We start from the raw sequence: 25,516 nt of genomic DNA, 5'->3' as shown, positions 1-25,516 counted from the left end.
CACCTGTGGAAAGGGACCTGATGAAACCCATTGACCTCTGAAGTTCGCCTACAAAAAGGATCCAAAGCTGCCATCTTTGCCCATATAAGGAGATCCGGGAGTTAATTGAAGCTAACTGCCTATGGCAAGTTGCATTGTAAGTTAGCTCTGCACTCAAAAAAAGGATTAGTTGAATTTACTTAAAAAAATCATGGAAAGTATTTCCACATGATTAAATAACTTACTTTCAACATTAAGCAATATCTTTGGTCCAACTTAAGGTACTTTGGTTAGTTCAACTTTATTTGTTAGGGTCCATTAAACTTGTTTGCAAGGTTTGGAGCCCACATAATTTACTTAGGTTGGGTTAACACAATCTATTTAAGTTGATTTACCTTATTGAAAACTACTTCAAATTAAGTTGCACAAACCCAAGTAAATCAAGTTGGTTCAAATTAATTACTTCATGCTGAAAGAGAGCAATTGAATCACATGGAAATACTTTCCATGATTTAATTAACTCTGTTCAAAGTATTACATTTAAGTTAACACCAAAAGGGGTAAACATTTTGCAATGACAGGCCTAAAAGATAAAACAAATAACAGACAAAGATGTTTTTTGATATACAAACTGTATTTCAAGCCTTATATTCACATTACGGTTTAAGTGCACAACATTCAACTTTTATATTGAAAGAGCCTAACATACAAAAAAACCCATCACAATATTGTAAAGCTATATTGCATGTTAAGGGTTCAAGTGCACATTTAAATGCTCACTGAAGTGCATATCGTGTGTTTTCACATAACAGATACAATTAAACATTGTTTAGAAAGTAGAAACTGTAGCTGCTCATATAAGTAAACACAGTCCAAAAGCAAATGGTACGTTACGTAGCTCCTATGGCCTCAAGAACGATCCAAACGTCCTCGGGGGGGGGGGGGGATATGCCATCTGATGCCATATATGGTCTCTACCGTGTGACTACGAACACCTGGCTGTAACAAAACAAGAGATTTTTTAAAGTGCTCATTATCTGTTATACACTATATTGCCAAAAGTATTGGGTCACCTGCCTTGACCCCCACATGAACTTCAGTCACATCCTATTCTTAATCCATAGGGCTCAATATGACATAGGTCCACCCTTTGCAGCTATAACAGCTTCAACTCCTCTGGGAAGGCTTTCCACAAGGTTTAGGAGTGTTTATGGGACTTTTTGCCCATTCTTTCAGCATATTTGTGAAGTCATACACTGATGTTGGACGAGGAGACTGGCTCTCAGTCTCTGCTTTAATTCATCCCAAAGGTGTTCTATTGGGTTGAGGTCAGGACTCTGTGAAGGCCAGTCAAGTTCATCCACCCCAAACTCTGTCATCCATGTCTGTATGGACCTTGCTTGGTGCACTGGTACACAGTCATGTTGGAACAGGAAGTGGCCATCCCCAAACTGTTCCACAAAGTTGGGAGCATGGAATTGTCTAAAATCTCTTGGTTAATGCTGAAGCATTCAGAGTTTTCACTGGAACTTAGAGGCCAAGCCCAGCTCGGGGATGGCCTGTTCCTGGATGACAGAGTTTGGTGTGGATGAACTTGACTGGCCTGCACAGAGTCCTGACCTCAACCCAACAGAACACCTTTGAGATGAATTAGAGCGCAGACTGAGAACCAGTCTCCTCATCCAACATCAGTGTGACCTCACATGCGCTTCTGGGAGAATGCTCAAAATTCTCTTCAACACACTCCTAAACCTTGTGGAAAGCCTTCCCAGAAGAGTTGAAGCTGTTATAGCTGCAAAGGGTGGACCGACATCATATTAAACCCTATGGATTAAGGATAGGATGTGACTGAAGTTCATATGGGGGTCAAGGCAGGTGACCCAATACTTTTAGCAATATAGTAATAAACACATTCTATACTATTAAAAGACATTCTGTACTATTACAATTTGATTAGTAAAATAAATCAAATTAACTTGTGGAATACATACCATGTATTCCTTCACGACGCTCTAAGGGTCTTCATTCATATAGGCACAGTCCCTTGAGAGGAGAGCACATTCGTGGCAGACATCAATGCCAGAATCCTGTATATCAGAGAATAAAACAAACACACCTTGCAACAACCACACCATGGTACCTCATGCTGGCTATGGCAATTATTGATAGCACTTTTAATTTGCAAAAAATAAATGATCAAAACATTATCTCCCCATTGAAAGTACGAAGAATTTATCTGACCATGTTCCAAATCTCTAATGCCTGGTTGAACACTCATTTACAAGGTTATCATACTTCAGTCATAGGTACTAAATGCCTTCATCAGGTTTGCAGATGGAGCATCCATCCAGTGATCCCTTGAATTCCGCACACAGCTATGGAAAAAAAAAAAAAAACAACAAAAGTCATGTCATCAATTTTTATGTAAAACAGTTCAGGATTTTGCTTCACTTACCTCACGCACATTGAAAATGCTGGCCACCTTGTCTTAATTCAGCCGTCATGGGTGCATCTCAGACTACTTCTTGATGTCGGTGGGCAAAAATCTGATCAACAACAACACCTGATCCTCATTATTCATTTTCTCCACCTCTGATAGGAGCACTATTTGTTTATTAACTTGCACTTTTCTTGACTTTTAGGCTAGGTAATGAAAAAGTTCAAATCACAAGAGTGCACCTTTAACTTGTGGTCACTGGTAGCCTGGCACGCCCTCCCAGTGACGTAACACCTTCGGCGTTGCTGTCGCTGGTCTGGTCAACTGCTAATCGGGAAGGATTTCTGAATTCCTGAAATCTGCGGAACTGCCCCCTTTGGTCGAGAACCAATCAACTTTGAGCAGCTCCAACGGCTCTGGGCAGAGGCATGTTCAAGGCAGAGGAAAGAGTGTTGTTATTGGTTTAAACTCGGCAAACCGCTTTCTGACATCGACCGGTAGCAAATCGAGGCACTTAAATGAGGCGGGTCAACCAGCGCTGGGAGAAACCATGTTAGCACAGGCTCTTGGTCAGACTGAAGTCTCGCAGAGCCTTTCAAGTCGATGGCAATCAGGCTAGGTCACTGGTACAGCTCTACTTCAGATAGGTGCAGTTGGAGGAACACTTGCAGTCGGACAGCAGATCAGCATACCTTGGCAGTGACCTTGATGTAATGGAGAAAGATGAATTAAAATCATGAAAACTGATATCTTGAATGATCTCATAATTAGACTCAACATAGAGAGAGGTGGATAGCCTTCATCCTAGCTTAATAGGTCAGCCTCTAAACAAGAATGAATCTCAATCAGTGATACACATGGTTTGGGCGAGAAGCATTTTTAAGGTACCATTTTTCCACTCTTTATTGTGCTACAGCTTAATTTTCGTGGTCAAAACACTTACTTTTAATTCCTCTTGTTTGCATCTAAGTGCCCAACAATGCACTACATTGTTTGATACAATCAACAAGCAGAGACTCACATGTATCCACTTCAGCAATGTTAGTTAGTACATTGAACATTCCGAGGCTGCATCTATATTTTTATCAGGGGTTTACCTTCACTGTGGCGCACACACATCCACTCACACCCACACAACCAAACCAACCTTAGGTAAACCTAAAACCTTTCACACTTCTTGACTTGTCACCACGCCACCTCTAATTACGTTCCACTAACTTGTGAAAAAATAAATAATTGCTACTCATGGATTTTCTCAAACACAACCAGAGAACTAAGCTTCAGAAAATGTCTAAAAAACGCATTAGCATAGATACTGCTAGACTAGAGCAACGTTTTTTGATAGCTAGCTGCTAACTTTAAAGCCGTTTGGTTTAGCTGTTGGTTGAAAAAAATATTTATCAACACCTAATAGAATACACACTGTATAAAAACTAAGAGTGGAATTCCCGTCTTATATAACATGAACACACACAGTTGATATACTTACCTTTTAGAGCTTAAAAAGCAGACCCTTCATCGGTTACCAGCACAGCACAGCCAGGACATCCAAAAGATGCAACGGCATTTCTTCGTGTATTTCAGGTGTTGGCATCCAGCCCAATCGCACACTCACGCCATCTAATGGTCAGGAGCAGGCTAAACTACATTCTTATTTTTTAAATCGATTGTTTCATGTTATTCTAACTTAATTGAATCGATTAAAATCTATACAGTTGAACTAAAGGCAAATGTAACATGATTTATTTAAGTAAATGTTGTAACACAAAATTATTTAGTAGGAAATGCATGTTATACTTAAGTAAATGTTACAATCAGCTAATTTCCTTTTTTTGAGTGTGGGGTAGCGAAGATCAGTGGGTGCGTTTCATGCAGCGTTTATACGTCCTCCCTCGCTCCTCGATGCCTTGATCCTCACTGATCTACATAAAGAATGATGGGGGGGAAACAATGAGATAGTCTATCCAGTGTTAGTTATAGATCACTGGGAACGCCCCTCGAGGATCGAGCATCGAGGATCGAGGAGGCATGATGAGAGGCACCCAAAGTGTGCCATCTTCACCTACCGAAGATCACAGTATGGACTTGAGGACAAAACTTTGTAGCGCAAAACGTCTGCATTTCCAATTTCTTCGTCCCCGAGAGAGTTTAACAGGTGCGATAATTCAAAATCCCCATGTTATTTTCCCATAGAAAAAATCTTGAGATACCGGATCTCCTTATTTGGGCAAAGATGGTGGCTTTTTTGTAGGCGAACTTCAAAGGTCTATTGGTGCCTTCATGTGCTATGGTAATTATGGTAAATACCAAAAGCCGAGGTCAAAAATGCACATGAACACCATCTCATGTGGTATTTTCCACTGGGCAACTCGTAGAATATTTTGATGGACGAGTTGCCGAGATGAGATAACCTTTGACATTTTCAACATGGCGGAGAGCAACGGAAGAGTTGTGAATGATAGCATTGTTTACTACTAAACATTTTTTGCTACTGTTAGCAGATATTTTTTGCAGTCTATAAAATGTTGTGTCATTGACAATTGTAATATAATGCTTTGACACTCAGTGTGAATTTTTAAAAAGTTGTTATGGTTTGGTGAGGTATATGCTAGCTAGTGATGAGTGACAGGTAATTTACTCATTTCCTAACAGTACGTCAACAAAGCACTTGAACACAACACACTGGTAACTACCAGTGGGGTGTCCTACGAAGCTCGATTAGTGGCTTAGCGAGGTATGTTGCGCTCAAAACCAGGGTATGCTGTCATACGAAAGTGGATTTGTTTTAGCGTCGCTGTATCACCATGGTATCTTATGCTCGCAACCAAACCTGGTCGGGAGCGGGTTATGTGCTTAGTTATAGCTCAAATCGTGACATATCACCGCCCTCTGACCAATTCTAACCAATCCATTATCTTGAAAAACGAAGTTGTCTCACGTGTGCTAATCGTCATACTTTGAATAAGTCCAGCCCCGCCTCTGCAAACATTTTGAATCTCGAAGGCGCTTTTAACTATGTTGTGCGTGCAAATATGTCACTACTATGGACATGCATGCCATAAAATATCTGATGACCATCGACTTTTTGATGTTATAGGTTAGACACTAAAAAAAAACACCCTAGATTTCGCTACCGCTCATAAATGCGGAAGTAATCGTTTTTAAACCTAGGCTGTCTTCTGCGTCTCCACGTTTCCCGATTGGTCAAAATCACCCCAACCACGAGAACGCGCACAGATCTGAGCTGAAAGCCTAGTTTGACAAATTTATCACATACCTGCTGTCGTAGGATCACTTAACTTAATACCCGAGTTGAGCTTTGTGCAGCCTCGATATGTCTAGATAACCTAGATTTGTCTAACTTGCTTCGTAGGACACCCCACTGGTCACAAATGGAAAATATATCTTTTCCATAGCACGTGAATGCAGCATATGAATACGTCAATGACACGCCTCTTTAAGCCGAGGAAGTGATCCCCATTTTGTGCCCTGTTAGCAAAGGTCTTTAATTTGTGAATGATACCGAAAGCTTTAAATGATTGCCTGGCTGGCAAGTCCCTATAGCTGAAACGACTAGCTTAATTGCTAACAAACAAACGTGAAAAAGATAGCAATGCAGTTTGTACTACAAACTACTGTGAGAAGAAGGCTTGAACCTAAATGGTGCAACTAGGTAGGCCTATGTCTATCAGGTTGGACTTCACTTAAAACGCTGGGTGAAGATCGATGTCGTGTAGGCTGCTCTGTCGAGATGGCTAAAAGCCCTTGTGTAAGCCCTGTTGGCTGCAGCCTACCCCGAGTCCCCGACGTTAAACGTTACTCTGGAGCAAGTTTGGTTGTCGTTAGCTAAATACAGTGTTTACGTTGACGTTAGGTTAGATTGTCTTTAGCTGTTGATAACGTTACCGAGAGCAAACCGGTTACTGTAACGATATAAACAAATCAAGTAAAGCCTACCTTACATTGACAGACTTTGCAAAGATTTCAAAAAGATTTTTGAAAGACTACCGTCTCACATCTAAAGACAATTCATTGAGTTTTTAGTCACAGTCTAGTCACATACCAGTCTCAGATTAGGATTTTGCAAAGACTGTGGGTCACTATTTGCAGGACTGCTGCTAGATTCCTTCAAATTATTTCCATCGTGCAATAGGCTACACGTCATCATCACCAGGAACTCACATGATAGCCTTTGCGTTTCTGCAGCATTGTTTCATGTGTGACATCCCTAACAGATATAGAGCTGTTCTGTCACGTAGAATAATTAGACTTATCATTTATAAGAAATGAAATAACAAAAAATCATATAAGCTACAGCTGTTGCCTATTTTGCCCCTTCCTGTTTCGTGTTGGACCGAGGTCACTATTGGTTTTTAATGTTCACGTCACTATTTGCATGAGCCACGACTGAAAAGACTTCCGATAATATCAAACATGTTTGATATTGTCGTAACGGCAAAACTAGAAAAAGACTGACTCCGACGGACTTAAAACCGCTAAGATTGGCACCTTACACTAAACGATTTAGATTTTGGAAATTTAGTCGCCGACTGTTAAAACAGACCAAAATCGTGCAATGTAAGCCAGCCTTAAGGAGTAGCCTAACAGGAGACAAGACGATAATGTCCTGATTTACAGCAGCTGTGGCATGGTAGAATGCTTTCATAGCTGTTACATCTTAATGAGTAGACATAACATTCAGGTTTACCCCGCGTACACACTGTCTCCGTCCGTCAACGGATCACGGAGGTTGGATCTGCCGTATGTGTATTTGCATACACGTGATCTGATTGGCTGACGGATCCGTCGCTGCCTGAAAAGTTGAACATTTCTCAACTTTCTTGACGGAGGCAACGGAGCTGAAGCGACGGACGGACCCACAATGCATTTCGAGTCCGCCCCATGCAAAGTGAATGAGATCCGTTGACGGACGGAGACAGTGTGAATCAGTGGCGGCTGGTCATCAAAAATTTTGGTGAAGCAAACCCAGAGCAAACCCCGTCGACCGAAGCGGTTGCAGCGTCGGGACCTTATTACCACTTCAAACGTGCATTATTTTCCTATAGACGCACGGCGCGTCGTTGATTATCCCTTACATAACGGTATATCGTTCAGCCTTACTCACGGTTCTTCCTCACATTCTACAATTGAAATGTCTCCTTACCGTAGCATCAACGAGCTGTGTAATTTCCACAGAAAGCTTTGGTCTGCCCTCTGCTTCCACTCGTAATTTGTCCTCATATTATGACTGGAAACGAAGCTAGCTACCCTCCTAGCAATACCCTCCTAGCTTGTAAGGGCTCTTGCTAAACAAATTATATTAGGAAACAAAAAAGATATTCACTAACCCTAAGTAACAAAATCCTCATCTACACGGAAAAATAAAGATATGTCTTATGAAATGACTGTTCAACAAATTATGTGTTGTTATTGCTGATTATGAAGCTCTCCTAAATCGTCGCTGTCAAAGTCAGTTAACGATAGTTGCCTTATGAAGGCGTTGACTGGCCAGAGTATTGTGTCAATCATATTCAAGTGACGGAAGTGCAAAATTCTACCCTATCGGTCACTGCTTCACGGGTGGGACTTATCTGCCATAAGGATCCATTGAAACGGGAAAAATCCACGAGCCGCGGGGGGTTTCACTTGATTTACATTGAAGTCAATGGGAAAAGATATCGATGGTAGTGAAGCAAGAAAATCGTCTGATTCACTGCAATTGTCTGTTTCACCGCGGGTGTGGGGATGGCGCTGTTGTCACTCACAGAATTGAATTCAGGAAAACAACTCGTCTTAATGACTGTCTTTCTGTTTCAAAACAGTGAAAATGGGATTATTGTAAGGTTTTTTTTTATTTTTTATGTTTACTTTTTTTTTGGTGAAGCACTGCTTCACCTGTAGTCTTATAGAAGCCTCCTCGCGGGGTTATGTTCTATACACCGGAAAGACATGGAAGCCTTCCGGTGAACGTCCCTTTCTATATAAATGCAGAGAAGTGATTCTCCGCCCAGTAGGACAAGTCAGATCATTGGCATAGGTTATTTTACACCAAAGAGGATCTATTTATGAATGCAGACGTTGACTTGAGGTACTAAAACACTTAAAATCCTACATAATGTACCTTTAATGAATATTGATGTCTGTGGACAACATGCCAAAAACAGCGGGAAAGACAAAAAACGCAACTTCATTGACTGTTTGTGGGTTCATAAATGGCGTGAGCAGCCACCGTTTCAGCGGATATCCACGGTCACCTACAACATAACTTGAATGAGTAAAGGGTGAATGTTTAGAAATGGTCGAAAAATGAATGAAAAGACTTACACGCCCGCACCTACAGTAGAAGCCACCATTGCGCACAGCTCCAGCATTCAGTCTGCGCCCAACACTGCTACAGTATGTCTCAATGTGAATCAGGCCACCGGGCGACAACATTTGTGAGCAACATGTCCGTGTCACATATATAACTTGGACATTGAGGGAATGAAAATGCTTACTGTTAACAAAGGCACATTTATTTTCACTCGGTGCTCTTATAGCAATATGATTGCAGTCAATAGCACGGATCACATTTGGGAAATTAGATTTTGCTGCGTTTTTATTTGCCTGTTCACCGTGTAAGGAAAGTTGATGTAGTTTGGTGATGAAGCAGGTACACCTCCTAACAGCCTCCAGTGGCAAGAAAGCCGATGCAAGTCAGCACTTGCAGCGAGACTGGGATGGCATGATTCGGGCGGGTACCTCTTGGCAAATCCCTACTGTATATAGCCTTCCATTTGCAAGCTAACAAGCAACGTGTTTTAGCCTTGATGTATTATTGACAAATAACACAACATGCATGAAAGCCATACGTGGATAATTAACAAAACATACCTATCAACATGTCTTTCTCGCATTAAATAAGATGGAATTTTTGACGGGCGCACGAAACAACAATCAACCACGTTTTAGATTTTAAACAGGATTAGGTTAAGGCATGTCATTGATGCGCGTCATTGCGCGATGTTATGTTTGTTAAACTTCGATTATTGAACCAATTTCGGGTCGTTTCCTCCTGAGGTCACACTTTCTGCTTTTCCCTTTTTTTGTGCGTACGCATGGGTCAGACCTTGCGTGGAGGTGCGCACATTTTACCGTCAAGTTCACTTTTTGTAAATACCAAAGCTTGCGTAGAACGAGGCGTATGCATCGTTTATAAATGAGGCCCCAGGTGAGAACAGAAAATGGAGGGAACAGGCAGAGGCAGGAAGCAAAGACCAAATAAGGAGAAGGGTGGAGACAACACTTAGGCTGTGTTCAGACTGCCAGCCAAAATCCGATTTTTAGCCCATTCAGATTTGTATCGGATGTCACTTTTGACAGTCTGAACAGTGACAGGTCACATGAAATCCGATTTTTGCGAAGGTAGTTTCATATTGCATTCGTATCGGATATGGACAGATGCGTCTCAGTCTGAACAGCTCCCAACACTCAGATCGGATTTGACTGTCCGTGACGTGACTTTACGTGCGTGACCGCCCACCTATTTCGAGTTGTGGAGCAACGTTACGGCTATGTCTGACCATGTTATATTAACTGTTAAAGTCTGGCAAGCGCTACAGGGTCCCATTGGCTAAAGGCATTTTTAAAAAATCCTTTATCCCAAACGCCATTAATATTATCAACTCAAAGTGAATCCCCTGACAGCAAGAACTGCTCCTATTTATTTCATTTTATATTGTTTTTATAACCATTGATGTTTGTCCTGTATGTCCAGTTGCTGTATGTTCAGCTGCCATATGTTGCTTATGTTGCTGTATGTTCAGTCGCTGTATGTCCAGTCGCTGTATGTTCAGTTGCTATATGTTGCTGTATGTCCAGTTGCTGTATGTCCAATCAATGTGTCTGTGAAACATGTCTGTTTATCCTGTGTTTTGGGTGAGCCTAAGACAATTTTCCACCTTGGTGGACAATTAAAGACTTATTCTATTCTATTCTATTCTATTCTATTAAACGTGACAATAGTCAATGCTAAATAGAGCATTATACAGTCTCTGCTCTGTTTCTATGGAAGTTGCAAGAATCCACATTGTTCTATTAAATGCCGTTAAATAATTAAATAGCCTTCCAACAGTTTGAAGCGGAGCTTGCCACTGATTAGTTTCGGTTTCTGTCACGCAAATGCGCACATGTATGCATGCATTCAATGATCACTCACCTAGTTGTATTGTTCTATGTTAAATCACACCAAATTAGCAAGTACTTCCTCCTGACGGCAGAAATGTTTGTTTTCGTTGCTACAGCAACCTGTCAGATCTGTTACTAATGTGACCCAGTCTGAACAGAGCCATATCCGATTTGGACACTTGCTAAAGGCAGTGTGAACAGTCAGCCCTAAAAATCGGATATGAGAAGGAATCAGATTTGAATCAGATCCGTCTGCAGTCTGAACGCAGCCATAGTGCATTCGTTTATGCTCTCCGAGCTGCTTCGGATCTCGGGTGTGATGTCACGTCTGCGCTTCAACCGTTTTTTTCATAGACGTCACGTTTTGCGGAAGCACTGGCCAAGTTCCAGGCGTGTTTAGCTTCTGTTAGCAACGCTAGCTACATTTACCAACACCAGTTAAACAAGTCTTCATTCAATATAGCACTCACAACAACGCCTATTTCCATTCCCATAGGCAGTGATACAGACGCAGTAAGGCATTGTAGTGATTGAAATCGTCATTTAAACCACCAAAGCGGTCCAAACACAATGAAACCCGTTAACATATACAAATGAATATGGGCGCAGCCATCTTGGAATCTGTCTCGGAAACTTCCCTCAGTCTCCTCTGAGTTTGACGAGCAGACGAGGTCGCCTTCCGAGGAAAGGGGGCGTGCTCGTGCGTGTCACTAGGCAATGTCCTCGGATCTCGTCCTCGGAAGGTTAATCGAACGCACTAAAAGAGTCACTTCACCCCATAACTCCACCCACTTCACATTTTTGAAAAAGGATTTCAAAATGGGTTAGACCATGGAGGTATTATAATAACTGGAGAAAGTGAACAAGTCCCGCCCCCATTCATTTCAATGGGAATGCTAGGCTAGTGAAAATTGATTTTTCCAGGCTTCAACATGGCGTTTCAAGGGACTTGTTTCCGGTGCCGTTTTACTTAGCCAATTAAGTGCCAGGTTACTGATTGACGTAAGGTACAGAACGAGAGCTCGTGCATGAGCTGAGAGTGGAACAGCCACCAATCAGCATGAGGAAAACAATGGGAAAACGGCACCGGACATGATGTATTTCTGGAAAATGGCAACGAGGAAGTGCCTTGCTAATCGGCGAAGCTAATCAGTCAAATCCTGACCCCCTGGGTGAGACGTTCTGAAATTTGGAGAGGGAGTGCAGCACTGCTGCAACCAATCAACCATGGTGATTTCGTGTCAATCTGGGAATGAGTGTTGCAGACATGGCTTATCACAGGTAGGCTAATCAGGGCAGCAGGTGTTGGGGCGTTTCAGTCCTAATTTGTAACGACCCGGTGACGTAGTACTTCGTCAGCATTCCAATAGCATTTTGGACCAACATGCCATGGCATGTTTCAACCTGTAGAATGCGCGGAGAGCAATATCTCCAATACAAAATCAGATGAAATGTTACTTTTGGCGAAACACGATTTTTCTCAATATTAACCCTGGTAATAGTACAGTTCACCACTTATGAGTATTTTCAATCAATCAATCAACAGCTCAAAAAACATATTTTATGGTGCAGTGACTCTTTAAATGTCACACGCCACTCAGTTCAGAGCCTAGGCTCACTCGACTTGTCAAGTCGACTGCAGTCGAATGCAAACAGAAACGTAATTTGCGTAATATGCAGTGCATGCTGGTTAGACGTGTTGTTCGACTTGAAGAAATGTTGTGATCATGTCACGTCACGTCACGTCACTCAAAACTCGCGGGATGAAGACGTCTGCAGTCAAATTTCGCAGCTCTCTACATTTGCTTTCAAAAGCCTGCAACCGGCTGGATCCCGCCCCATGACGTCAGTTCAAGGACGTGATAGGGCCGTTTGGAAGGAATCTCCCCATGACGATTATGACAGGGGTCTCGTTCTGCCTCCTTACCAAAGATTCCATAGCGAAGCAAGATGGATCAGCTAACATTTTACGATCAGCACTGTAGCCAGCGTCTGGGACGACACCTGAGCTTGTCAAAAGTGATCCATCTTGCTCTGTTCTGGAGTCCTTGCTCCTTATGTTAGAATGTACTAAAATGAACAGATATCGAAGGGATACCTTAATTAAACTTGTTATTTAATTAATGTGCTACAATACAGGCCTGTTAACTGTATGACAACAGTGGTTTATTTAAACTACATCATATCAGTTTATTTCGTCAGTCATCATGAAAATAAATAATTAATGTTGTTTTTTATCGGAAAAAAATAATAGCGGCTTACCATTTACGGCATCCACTATACAAATGAGGAATACTGTAAACATTGGTTGCTTAGCAACATCGCGCACCACTAATGAAATAATGATATAGACATTTCTATGTATATAATTATAGTTATATAAGATTTTCTGAAATTCATCACAAAAAAATAAAGAAAATAATAGATAAAATATTTCACTGTTACACCTACATGACCACCGCGCTGTCCTGCCTCTTCACCCTCTTGTTGTGCCTGAACTGCCCGCATATGGAACTATTTTTTTCTCATGTCCTCCAGCCACTGTTCTTTTGTTAAAGTCTCAACAGAGGGGCAGTACACAGTCCCCTTGTACTGGCTGTGACCAGTTTCCGCCGTCCTGAACTGCCCGCATTTCTTGCACGTATTGTGCAGTATTCTGCCACTGACCTATAAAGAAGTATTCTTTATAGATCAGTGGACGTGGCGTTGCTGCACACGCCAGATGTGCTCCATGCGCACCTGGTCCAGCAGTGGCACCCCCATGAGGTCTCTGCCGTTGGGCCCTCCCAGCTCCTGCAGCAGCCGCTCAATAGACCTCTGACCTCTAACCTCTAACCCTAACCCTAACCCTCCCAGCTCCTGCAGCAGCCGCTCAATAGACCTCTGACCTCTAACCCTAACCCTCCCAGCTCCTGCAGCAGCCGCTCAATGAGACCTCTGACCTCTAACCCTAACCCTCCCAGCTCCTGCAGCAGCCGCTCAATAGACCTCTGACCTCTAACCCTAACCCTCCCAGCTCCTGCAGCAGCCGCTCAATAGACCTCTGACCTCTAACCCTCCCAGCTCCTGCAGCAGCCGCTCAATAGACCTCTGACCTCTAACCCTAACCCTCCCAGCTCCTGCAGCAGCCGCTCAATAGACCTCTAACCCTAACCCTCCCAGCTCCTGCAGCAGCCGCTCAATAGACCTCTGACCTCTAACCTCTAACCCTAACCCTCCCAGCTCCTGTACAGAGCCCCTTTAGGGAGAGCCGGTCCACTTCCTATTAACTCCATTGTACCGGATTGTTCATGCAATCTGTTGAATTTCCGCTAGGGGCGTTGCCGAGCAAGTGATACATGAATTGTGGTCTATGGGGCTAAGCGGCTAGAACTCGTTTTTTTCACAGTTGACAACTTCATTTCTTAATGTACATTGTCGTAGTAGCTACCTGAGTATAGGTTTTCCACTGGAAATGAAATAAAAAGTCACTCATGTCCTTTCTGCTTTTCATAGGATGGGCCGTTTTCCCTGTAACATGCTAGCATTTAGCTCATGGATGCTCGCGACAATCGCGACCGATTACGACCGTCGTGAAGCTGAACCTTCTTTTAGGTGTATGGCCGTAAAGTGGTTCGCTTGTGTCACGTGACATGAAAACTTTGAAAGGGTTTTTAGGAATAACAACACATATTGAAAATTGTATTGGTCAGCTGATTGTCAAGTCAAGTTATCCTGCATCGCATGCATTAATGCAATTTCAGGAGAAAAAATTATATAACGAGAAATGTGGTACTGGGGGGTTCAGCTCCATTGCTACCCCTTCATTCATCACTTGCTCGCGATCGCCCTCTAGTTGCAGTACCATGCGGAAGTATTTCGCTAGTGGTCCTTCTCCCCTTATTAGACATTCTCTGTCCTGTAGCAGCCGCTCAATAGACCTCTGACCTCTAACCTCTAACCCTAACCCTCCCAGCTCCTGCAGCAGCCGCTCAATAGACCTCTGACCTCTAACCCTAACCCTCCCAGCTCCTGCAGCAGCCGCTCAATAGACCTCTGACCTCTAACCCTAACCCTCCCAGCTCCTGCAGCAGCAGCTCAATAGACCTCTGACCTCTAACCCTAACCCTCCCAGCTCCTGCAGCAGCCGCTCAATGGACCTCTGACCTCTAACCCTAACCCTCCCAGCTCCTGCAGCAGCCGCTCAATGGACCTCTGAAGTTCGCCTACAAAAAGGATCCAAAGCTGCCATCTTTGCCCATATAAGGAGATCCGGGAGTTAATTGAAGCTAACTGCCTATGGCAAGTTGCATTGTAAGTTAGCTCTGGGGTAGCAAAGATCAAAGTGTGCCATCTTCACCTACCGAAGATCACAGTATCCACTAGACGGCAGTGGAGAAAACTGTGTAGTGAAAAACGTCTGCATTTCCAATGTCATCATCCCCGCGAGAGTTTAACAGGTGCGATAATTCAAAATCCCCATGTTATTTTCCCATAGAAAAAATCTCAAGATACCGGATCTCCTTATTTGGGCAAAGATGGTGGCTTTTTTGTAGGCGAACTTCAGAGGTCAATGAGGCTGATGGTGGCGTCGTCCTGCGGCAGTACTGGCTCAGCTCCTTCTTACTGATCCTGGCATCCACTGCATGATCAGTAATGGCTGGCACACCTTCCTGCCTGAGCTGCTCTCTCTTTGCCCGACGCAACAGCGAGAGGTCCCCTGCATCCCACTCAAAATATGCAGGCAGAGAGACAGCTCATAAAGGTGGGGTAGAGGGGATGAGCGTCTGTGGTACACCCGACAGCCAGCCTCCGCATGAAATGCCAGATGTCCAGCCGTATCTGGAGGTCTGGCCACTCCCCAAACCTGGTCTGCAGCTTGCTGGACCCCTCACTGATGCAGCAGCCACAGTCCACATACAGCAGCAGTGGGGGTGCGATGGCTGCAAGGCGGTACCGCTCCATAACTCCTGCCACCATCCTGTCCAGTCCTGGCCCCTCCTGCACGGTCACCACACTGCTCACGATCTGGCCAACCTCGTTCCCAATGGAGGTGACCCAGAGACCAGTCCCCTTGGCATGGCCAGCCAGCTTCTTTGTGATCTGGAATTTCACAATAGCGATGTTAAAAAAATCTGTACAATTTGATCAAATCTACAGCAGCAAGTGTATATAGATTAATTACACTACACATTTGTTATGATTACCTGTTTGGTTGAGTCCATCTTTAAGATGGAGCCAAACGTCGATGTAATGCTGGCCTTAATATGGTCAAGGCGAGAGAGGATGTCCCTGCCATAGACGGTCAGCAGCCAGCGACTGGTGGGCACATCAATGGGCTCTGGGGGATCCTGGCACACCACTGGGAAGAGGCTTGGCCGGCCAACAAAGACAGCACACTCCCCAAGATAGTGTGACAACCTGTTCAGCCATTCCTCCCCATGGTTCTCCTTCAGTTGCTTCACCAGACATGCTGGACTGTTCCCCAGAGTCCGGTCTCGCAGCAGGCGAATGTCACAGGCATACCTGAAATGGACACGTAGCTGTGATTAGTTACGCATTAATGGGAGGGTCATTACAGTCATGCAAAGGATATCACATGCAGCCGGAAAAGCAACAGTTGAATGTGACAGCGGAATTCCGTTTACTCACTTGCGAGTCAGGATCAGCCGGAACATTTTCTGGTGAGGCAGGTCCAGCTGTTTCAGAACTGTCTGTGAGGTCGACAGGTAGTTCAGAGAACACACAGTGCACCTGAGTGTCTCTGTCACCATCAGGTAATACCTGTCGATGTCCAGCACCTTCCGAGCCCTCTTGTGCACACCATACCCCGTCAGCTGCTTCCCACACTCAGGGCAGGTTACCCTCACCTTCTACAGGTGGTAGGGCATCCACACCATCAGCCTGTGGGTGAAGAACCGGTCTGGTGTTGGTGTGGGTGGTAGATGAGGGATGGGACAGGGGGCTCGTACCACAACTTCAGGTCTTGCCGCAGTCTGCCAGAGTGGAAGATGGCATTTGAAATCCACCTCTGGTCTAGGGCAGGGATGTTTGAAATCCACCTCTGGTCCTGGGCAGGGATGTTTTTACGCATCTCTGCTGGCAACCACATTGAAGCTGCAGCCCCTGCAGTGGCCAGCTGAACTCCTACAGGTTCATCCTGTTTAGAAGACGACAATAATGTGTTAATGTATGGCATACATAAAGGCTACATTAAGCATAACCTACACAACAGCCCACTTCTGTACTTACACAGACTTCTGCCATGCTGGTGCTCACAGCAGGGCTGGGGGTCCTCACAGAGGATGGAGCAGGGCTTCGGGTCCTCACAAGTGACTTGAAGAGACAAACAATTAATTTTATGATGTAACAAATACAAAACCACTATGAATGACATTAGTTATTTAATATGATATTCACCATTGACAAAGTTGGAGGGGGACTGTGATAGTGGCACAGCAGCCGTTGCACCAGGGACCGAAACCTGACAGGGAGCAGACTAGGCTGGGAGGTGAAGTCTGTACAGGCACCAAGGTACCGGCACAGACGCTTCAGCCACTCCTCACTGTGGTTTTCCCGCAGCTGCCTCACTAACCGCGAAGGACTGTTGCCCAGGGTCCTCTCCCTCAGGAACCTGATGACCCGCATGTTACAGGCATATCTGCATAAAACAAAGGGAGAGAGAGACAGAAAGATACAAACATTAAAACCAGCTAATTTCAATTGTGTTTTACATGACAAACACTTGTTACACAAGCTATCTCAGTATTCTCACCTTCGAGTTAGTATCAGCCTAAATTCGAGCCTGTGGGCTAAGTCCAGCTGGTCCAGGATGGTATCGCTTGTGGAGAGGTAGGTCGCCTTACACCCACTGTACCAGACAGTCTCCGTGATCATGAGGTAGTAACGATCAACATCCAGAACCTGGCGGGCTCTCTTGTGTGCCCCATAGCCTGTGATCTGCTTCCCACACATAGGACAGGTCAGCCTGACCTTCCAATCCAGAGGTGGTATGGCATCCACAGTAGAAGCCTGTGTGAAAAGAAGCGCTCTGGAGCCGGGCCTTGATGGTAGATAAGCGCCGGCTCTGCCAGATAGTACCAGAGCTTCAGGTCAGTTTCGAAGGCGTTGTTGCTTCCACAAAGCTGCTGAAATCCACTTGTGATCTTGTGGTGGAATCGTTTGCATCAGCTTTACGGGAAGCCATCCAGACTCTGAGCCTGGAGCCGGATCCTGGGCTGGTTGGACAGAGGATTCAGCCGAAGATGGAGCAGCAGAGGGAACACGGGCGGAGCTGAACGCAGGGGTGAGAGGAGCAGCAGATGATGTCCCAGAGGAGGCAGTGGCCGACACCTCCTAATGTGTTAAAACATACCGGTAGATATGATTACAAGCCACTTATGAGGAATGTTTGTTAAAAAAGTAGCATATCTATGTGATCCAACAATATTAGTGTGAAGGAAACAGTTTCATTAAAGAGCTTCTCACAACTCGAGAAGTAGCTCCTGGAGCACAGGAAGCAGAAGTGGCTTCAGACACAGGAGAGGGAGGAAGAGACAGGGGGGAGACGGTCTGGATGTATAGCCTGGGACTGCGGGCAGGCGATGCAGACGCTGAAGAGGCAGGTACATCCAGCCTGGGACTGCGGACAGGCGATGCAGACGCAGGAGAGGCAGGTACATCCAGCCTGGGACTGCGGACAGGCGATGGTGTCCTTGCCACACCAAGGTTTGGCTTTAAAGCTGCACCATGGGACCCACCATACCGCGGCTTTGTAAACTGACAAAAATAAGTAACATAATGTGAAGCGTTTTAAAATGTTAAAACAGTTATGAGTAAGAACAATTATTATGAACATAAATATCTGCAAAGAAGTGCATGTACCGATGCTAAAGTCAAACCAGGCTTTGAAGGTGCCTTCCCAGACGTGGATGGTGTTGCAGGTGCTGGAGTGGATGACACCGGGGCCACCGGAGCCAAACTGGAAGGCTACAGTTTCACAGACAGAAAAGCAAATGCATTTTTTTTAAAAATACACAATACATCATCAACACATTAGTTTTATGAAACACTTCTTATACCTTTTTTGTATGGAAACCACAGTCACATGTCTGTGTCCCCCCGAACAGAGACATCTGCCCCCTTTGTTGGAGTGGACACTTCTCAATCTGTAACATGACAGTGAATCATAACTAGCTGTTCCCTCTAAATACTATATGACAGGGCTCTTCAATTAGCGGCCCGCAGGCCGGATCCGGCCCCCAAGATACTTTGTAGTGGCCCTTGAAGTGTTGGCTGATGTTATATGAGCAAATCCTTATGATCGGTAGAGACGTAAATAGCTGGTGGAAAACTCGATAATGGAGGTGCAGTGATAGGCTACACTGCGAGTAGCGCCTATAAATAATGTTCTGTGTGGTGCGTTGCCGTTGTAGGCTACTTTGTTACTGGATATTATACAAAGAGGTGTCTTGCTTCGTTTTTACGCAGCGTCACCAACATGTTGACGTGCGCCAAATCCAAGCTGTTTTCCTCAAAACATGAAGCATTTTTGGTGCATGAAATCTCACTGGTAGTGTGCCTCTCCAGTCCAAGCAGATCCTCGCGAAAACATTCGCCACTCGTAATGTAGCTACTGGAACAAATAGGAGTCGGTTTAAAAGTTTAACTTTGGTGGCATCAGTTCTGTTGCATGCTCTCACTCGCTCTGAAGTCCTGCAGCCACTGCACCTCAGCCAATTGCACATAACGTTTTGACCGAGTTGAACATAAGTTCCATCTTAGCTTAGTTTCAACGTAAATTGCCACTACGTTGGAGTATTATAAGCTACTAACATTTTAATGGGTTGCACCACGCAAATAGTTTCAGTGTGAAACTAATACATCCATCGCCTTGATGTCAAGTCCACTGTAAGTAACATTGATTTGTGAACACGTTCATCCAATTTAAATGGTGGGAACGTTAAATGTATGTTGAGATGAGTTACATATGCGAACGATTATGCACATTTAATTCATTTAAACACTGTTTGAGCCCATTGGAAATTGTATGGACCTAGCAGTTACTGCGCAAAGCTCATTCCATTGCTGTTAATGTTATCACAGATTTCATATTAGCCATAGCAATGCAGATCCAGTGTCACCTTCCCAATGCCTACCACTGTGGTAGTCTGGGCCTGTGGCAGAAATATTCCCAAAACACAAATACAACAAAATAACCACAAAATAATTATGCTTTTACAAAATGCAACATATTGGCAATATAGATCCAGTGTCACCTTCCCAATGTTGGCCTATCACTGTGGTAGTCTGGGCCTGTGGCAGAAATATTCCCAAAACACAAATAACCACCAAAAAACGATATTATCAGAGAATCTAATAAGGGACGGGCTCTGATATTATGCATTTACAAAATGCAACATTTGAACACCCATATTGGTGCTGTTGTAGTTTATTGTATCTACATTTGTACGTAATTACTCATATTTCAAGCGGTATTTCTCCGGCCCCTCAGTTGTGATACTTTTCATGAACTGGCCCCTATTACAAACTAATTGAATAGCCCTGCTATATGACATGGCTTTCCTGTGTTTAAATAGTAGATGTCCATACCTTTTGGTACAGGTCATGCCATTTCCTTTGGCGTGGTGCCGGTCTGTTTCCCGCATCAGATGGCCAGACCCCCTGTGTGGCAAACCTGCGCAGGCGGGCCATCCATTCTAGCCTGGCACGCCCTCCCAGTGACGTAACACCTTCGGCTTTTGCTGACGCTGGTCTGGTCAACTGCTAATCGGGAAGGATTTCTGAGTTCCCGAAATCTGCGGAACTGCCCCCTTTGGTCGAGAACCAATCAACTTTGAGCAGCTCCAACGGCTCTGGGAGAGGCGTGTTCAAGGCAGAGGAAAGAGTGTTGTTATTGGTTTAAACTCGGCAAACCGCTTTCTGACATCGACCAGTAGCAAATCGAGGCACTTAAAGGAGGCGGGTCAACCAGCGCTTGGAGAAACCGTGTTAGCACAGGCTCTTGGTCAGACTAAAGTCTCGCAGAGCCTTTTAAAGTCGATGGTAATCAGGCTACATCCATTCCCCATCACTCATAGCCCTGTGCTTCTTCTGCTTGGAGGCCATCTTGTAATAGATTATTTCATCTTGATTCAAAAGAGCAACGGCCCTTGGTGAGATTTGATTAGATAAACAGTTTCTGCTGTGAAGCCGTCTCCCGCAGCCTGAAATAAACATAAAAGTGGAACACAGTGCATTGCACAGAGAAACATTAACAGTGGAAAATGTTCATTAAAATATAATAACAATAAAATAGCAAAGACAAGGTGGTATATTCTGCTGTGGCGAACCTGGAATAAATCTGGCCAGGTGGCAGTGGAAGGACTCAAGCGATGTGGAACCCCTGGCACACCTGTAGGCCTTCAAAGCAATTCCGCCCTTGGTGAGTGTCCCTGTTTCTGTGTAGAGCTGCACATGTGGGGGGTCTTGAATACAGCCAACATGACGCTTCTGGACCTGCCACAAGTGCTGCATCCGCACAGCGTCCAACAGTGGAACACCCATGGCGTCTTTGCCTGTGCCGCTCAGCTCTTCAATCAGCATCTCCAGGAGGCGGATGGTGTTGTCTGTCCCGCGTGTCCTCCTCCTACAGTGGAGTGCCCACCCCCCCCGACCCCCCCAGGCCCGACTGCGCCACGGTGAGCGAGGGCCGCGGCTGCGTGATGGTGAGCGTGGTGCGGTTGACCTGCTGGGCCTGCAGCGCCGCCTGTGCCCGCGCCTTCACCACGTGGGAGCACGGCGCCCAGGTGTGCTCTGGAGACTGGCACAGCCTGGTGGTGCCCGCCGGTGGTATCGCTGCCTTGGCAGCACTCGCTCGGCCTTCGAGATGCGCTTGTCCACCTCCGTATCGGTCAGCGTGGGCCAGCCTTCTTGTGTCAGCTGCTCCCTCTTGGCCCTTCGCAGTTCTGCTAGGTCCCTGGCATCCCACTCAAAGATGCACGCTGACAGCCTCGCCATGAAGATGGGATAAAGCTGATGGGCATCCGTTGTGACCCCACCAGCCAGACGGCGCATGAAGTGCCAGATGTCCAGGCGGATGGTGATATCTGGCCAACCACTGAAACGCTGTTTAAGTTTAGTGTCTCCTGCCTCCTTGCAACAGTGGCAGTCAACATAGAGCATAGTCGGAGGAGCAACACCTGCCCTCCTGTATCGCTCCACCAACCCTGCTGCCATCTTGTCGATTCCACTGCCTTCATCCGCAGTCAGGACACTCATCAGCACCTGCCCAATTTCATTGCCCACAGACGTCATCCACTGTGCCGTCCCCTTTGCAGGCCCACTCAATTTCTTTGTGATCTGAAATAAAGAAGTCATAACTCATATAACCAATTGTTACTATAATTTTCAAAATAATGCCTGAAGCATGGTAATTAATTAAATATATGTATTAATATATATTTTAATATATTTTATATATATATTAAATATTAACAATTATTTTGATGATACTTTAAATTAGGGTGCAATTATTTAACAGCTCTGACCTTCTTGGTGGAGTCCATTTTTAAAATGGACCCATTAGTGGAGGTGATGGATGCCCTGATGTCATCGAGCCGGCTGAGAATGTCCTTACTGTACACAGTAAGGAGCCACTTGTAGCTCGGCACTTCCACAGGTTCAGGAGGTTTCTGGAAAGTCAGCTGTTGAAGGCCAGGCTTGTTCAGGAACCCCATGGACTCTGAGGTGTACCGTCCCACCCGCTGAAGCCACTCCTCACTGTGGTTCTCCCTCAGTTGGCCAATGAGCCGCACTGGTCCATTCCCCAGGGTCCTCTCACGCAACAACCGAATGACACGAATGTCACAGGCATGTCTTAGGAGGAAAAAAAATCATAAATTCAAGCATGCTTTTCAGATCAACTTGTTGAGGGAAAATCAAAGTTATTAAAAATTCCATACACACATTACAGTAGGAGAATATCAGTTCAAAATAATTACTTGCGTGTGAGAATGACCCTGAACTCAGATCGATGGGCGAGGTCCAACTGCTGCAGCACAGCATGACCCCAGGACAGGTAGCTCGTCCTGCACTTGGAGCAGATGAGGGTCTCTGTCACCATGTTGAAGTAGCTGTCCATGTCCAGCACCTGCCGCACCCTCCTGTGCAGTCCACCACCGCACAGCTGGTATCCCCCACATGATGGGTTGGTGCCCTGAAGGTGCACCTTCCACAGCCTGTAGGGCATCCAGACCAGGAGCCGGTGGGAGAAAAAACCTGTCCGGTGAGGGTGCCTGATTGTATAGGGTACTTGGAGATGGGGGGTTGTACCACAGCTGGAGATTGTCCTTAAGTTCCAGCTTTCCTTTGATATTCACACGAAACAGGGCTTCAGCCACCCACTTCCTGTCCTCCTGCGGCATGGTCTGCGGCCATAGCAGTGGCAGTTCCATAGGGCCTGCAGGCTAGGTTGAAACAAAACAAAATTACACAACATGTCACAGCTTTGAACGATGGAGACGTGTACATGATGCAGACGTGCACATTTTGATTGATATCTTACTGTGCTCTCTGTTGCTGGTGGAAGGAAGAAGGAAGAGGGGGGCTGGATGATGAGCGGGGGGGGCTGGAGAGGGCTTCAGGTTTATGGCTGTGGCGGGACTGATCTGTGGAGTCTGTGGAATCTATTGAGGGGTTGTGAAAAGTTTTAATGCAATAAATATGTGTAAATAGGTGTCATTATGTACTTTTAATGAAATTAAGTGATATTTTTACCTGAGAGGCTTTACGCTGCACGTTGACATTAGGCCTGGCTGCAGCTGCATGAGACCCTCCAAACCTTGACTTTTCAAACTGTTAACAAAAGTTAGTAATTGGTTGTCATAAGGTTGTTAATAAATGGATTAGTCAGTGAAAAATATAAAATCTGTCTGGTTGTAAAACCTGCACCAGAAACCAGAAATATATGTATGTATGTAATAATATGCTGCTAACCATGGATAATGTCAGCCTGGGCCTTTTGGCAGGACTGGACAGCTCACTGTTCCTTGGGGTGGAGGGTGTGGGAATGGGGGTATCTGCCGGGCTCGTGGAGGAAGATGGTGGTGTGGGTGTAGCAGGGGTGGAGGGTGTGGGAATGGGGGTATCTGCCGGGCTCGTGGAGGAAGATGGTGGTGTGGGTGTAGCAGGGGTGGAGGGTGTGGGAATGGGGGTATCTGCCGGGCTCGTGGAGGAAGATGGTGGTGTGGGTGTAGCAGGGGTGGAGGGTGTGGGAATGGGGGTATCTGCCGGGCTCGTGGAGGAAGATGGTGGTGTGGGTGTAGCAGGGGTGGAGGGTGTGGGAATGGGGGTATCTGCCGGGCTCGTGGAGGAAGATGGTGGTGTGGGTGTAGCAGGGGTGGAGGGTGTGGGAGTATCTGCCGGACTGCTAGCACATTGCTAGTACAATGCCTTCCTCTCCAAGCGTATCGACGAATCCCTCATCCTGCTCCCCTTGATCCTCCTCTGTGATCTCCTCCAACAACTGTGTGGTCCTGTCCGATTCTGGAGCCATGTCCTCCAGGACCTCGTTGTTTTGCCTGTATAGGTAATTCACTCCAATCAACTCCCCTGAAGAGATATTGAAATAGGAGACAAATTGAAGGATGATAAAAATATGTCAAATCTGTGTTCTTTGAAATAAAAAACAACTGTGAACAATGCAACGTAATCAACTTTTCATTAATATCATGACATTTAATTGACACTTTAAAGAACCATCTACTCTACCTGTGTAGGTTCCTGGTGGAGTGAATCCAGGCACCAGTTTTGTGCCGAACAACTTCCCGTAGTTGTCATTGACTGCATGCACCAGCTCCCCAGAGTAGGCACGCAGGAATGGACTACGGTCCCTCACTGCAGCTTTAGCCCGGTCTTTGTTCCAGCGAAACAGACCTTCCAGCAGATAGAGCTGGAAGTTGAGGCTGTTTGCGCTGTTGCCTGAGAAAACAAAGAAAACAAACAAAAAACAATACATTTTATTTAGAAATGTCCAATAACAATAAAATAAAGACCTAAACAAATTATAACCATACAGTATTCTGCAAAGACAAACCTGGAATAAATCTGTGCAGGTGACAATGAAATGATTCCAAAGATGTGGAACCTCGGGCACACCTGTAGGTCTTTAGAACCATGCCACCCTTGTGGAGCTCTCCAGTTTCGGTGTAAAGCTGGATATTTGGAGGGTCTTGAATGCACGAGACATGCCTCTTCTGGATCTGCCAAATGCCTGGCATCCGCACAGGATCAAGCAGTGGCACTCCAAGAGCATCAGTCCCCTTGCCACTCAAGAGCTCTCCAAGCAGTCCACCAATGAGGTTGACCGTCGTCTCTGTCCCCCGTGTTCTCCTCCGGCAATGTAAGGCCAGCTCCGTCTTTGTGATGTGATGGTCCACCTCTTGATCTGGCATTGTAGGCCATCCTTGGCTGATCAACTCCGCCCTCTTTGCTCTTCTTAGCAGGCAAAGGTCTCCTGCATCCCACTCAAATATGCACGAGGACAGCCTTGACATGAAGATGGGGTACAGTTGGCGTGCATCAGTGGTACACCCACCTGCCAGACGTTGAATGTAATGCCAGATCCTTACAGCAGTGGCAGTCCACGTACAAGACGGCAGGAGGAGCAACACCTGCCCGCCGATATCTCTCCACCAGTCCTGCAGCCATTTGGTCCAGCCCAGCGCCTTCATCCGCGGTCAGAACACTGATAAGTATTTGACCTATCTCATTTCCAACGGATGTCAGCCACTGTGCAGTGCCCCTGGCAGGCCCACTCAGTTTCTTTGTGATCTGAAAGAGATCGTACAGTACATAAATAATTAACATTGTAAAATTCTACATAACATTTTCTTGGTTCAACAATACATGACAAATAACAGCAACAAAAACAACTCTGACCTTCTTAGTGGAGTC

Source organism: Sardina pilchardus, chromosome 6, assembly GCF_963854185.1.
Source record: "Sardina pilchardus chromosome 6, fSarPil1.1, whole genome shotgun sequence".
In the NCBI taxonomy this organism is placed as follows: domain Eukaryota; kingdom Metazoa; phylum Chordata; class Actinopteri; order Clupeiformes; family Clupeidae; genus Sardina; species Sardina pilchardus.
Note: the sequence above shows the minus strand (reverse complement) of the source record.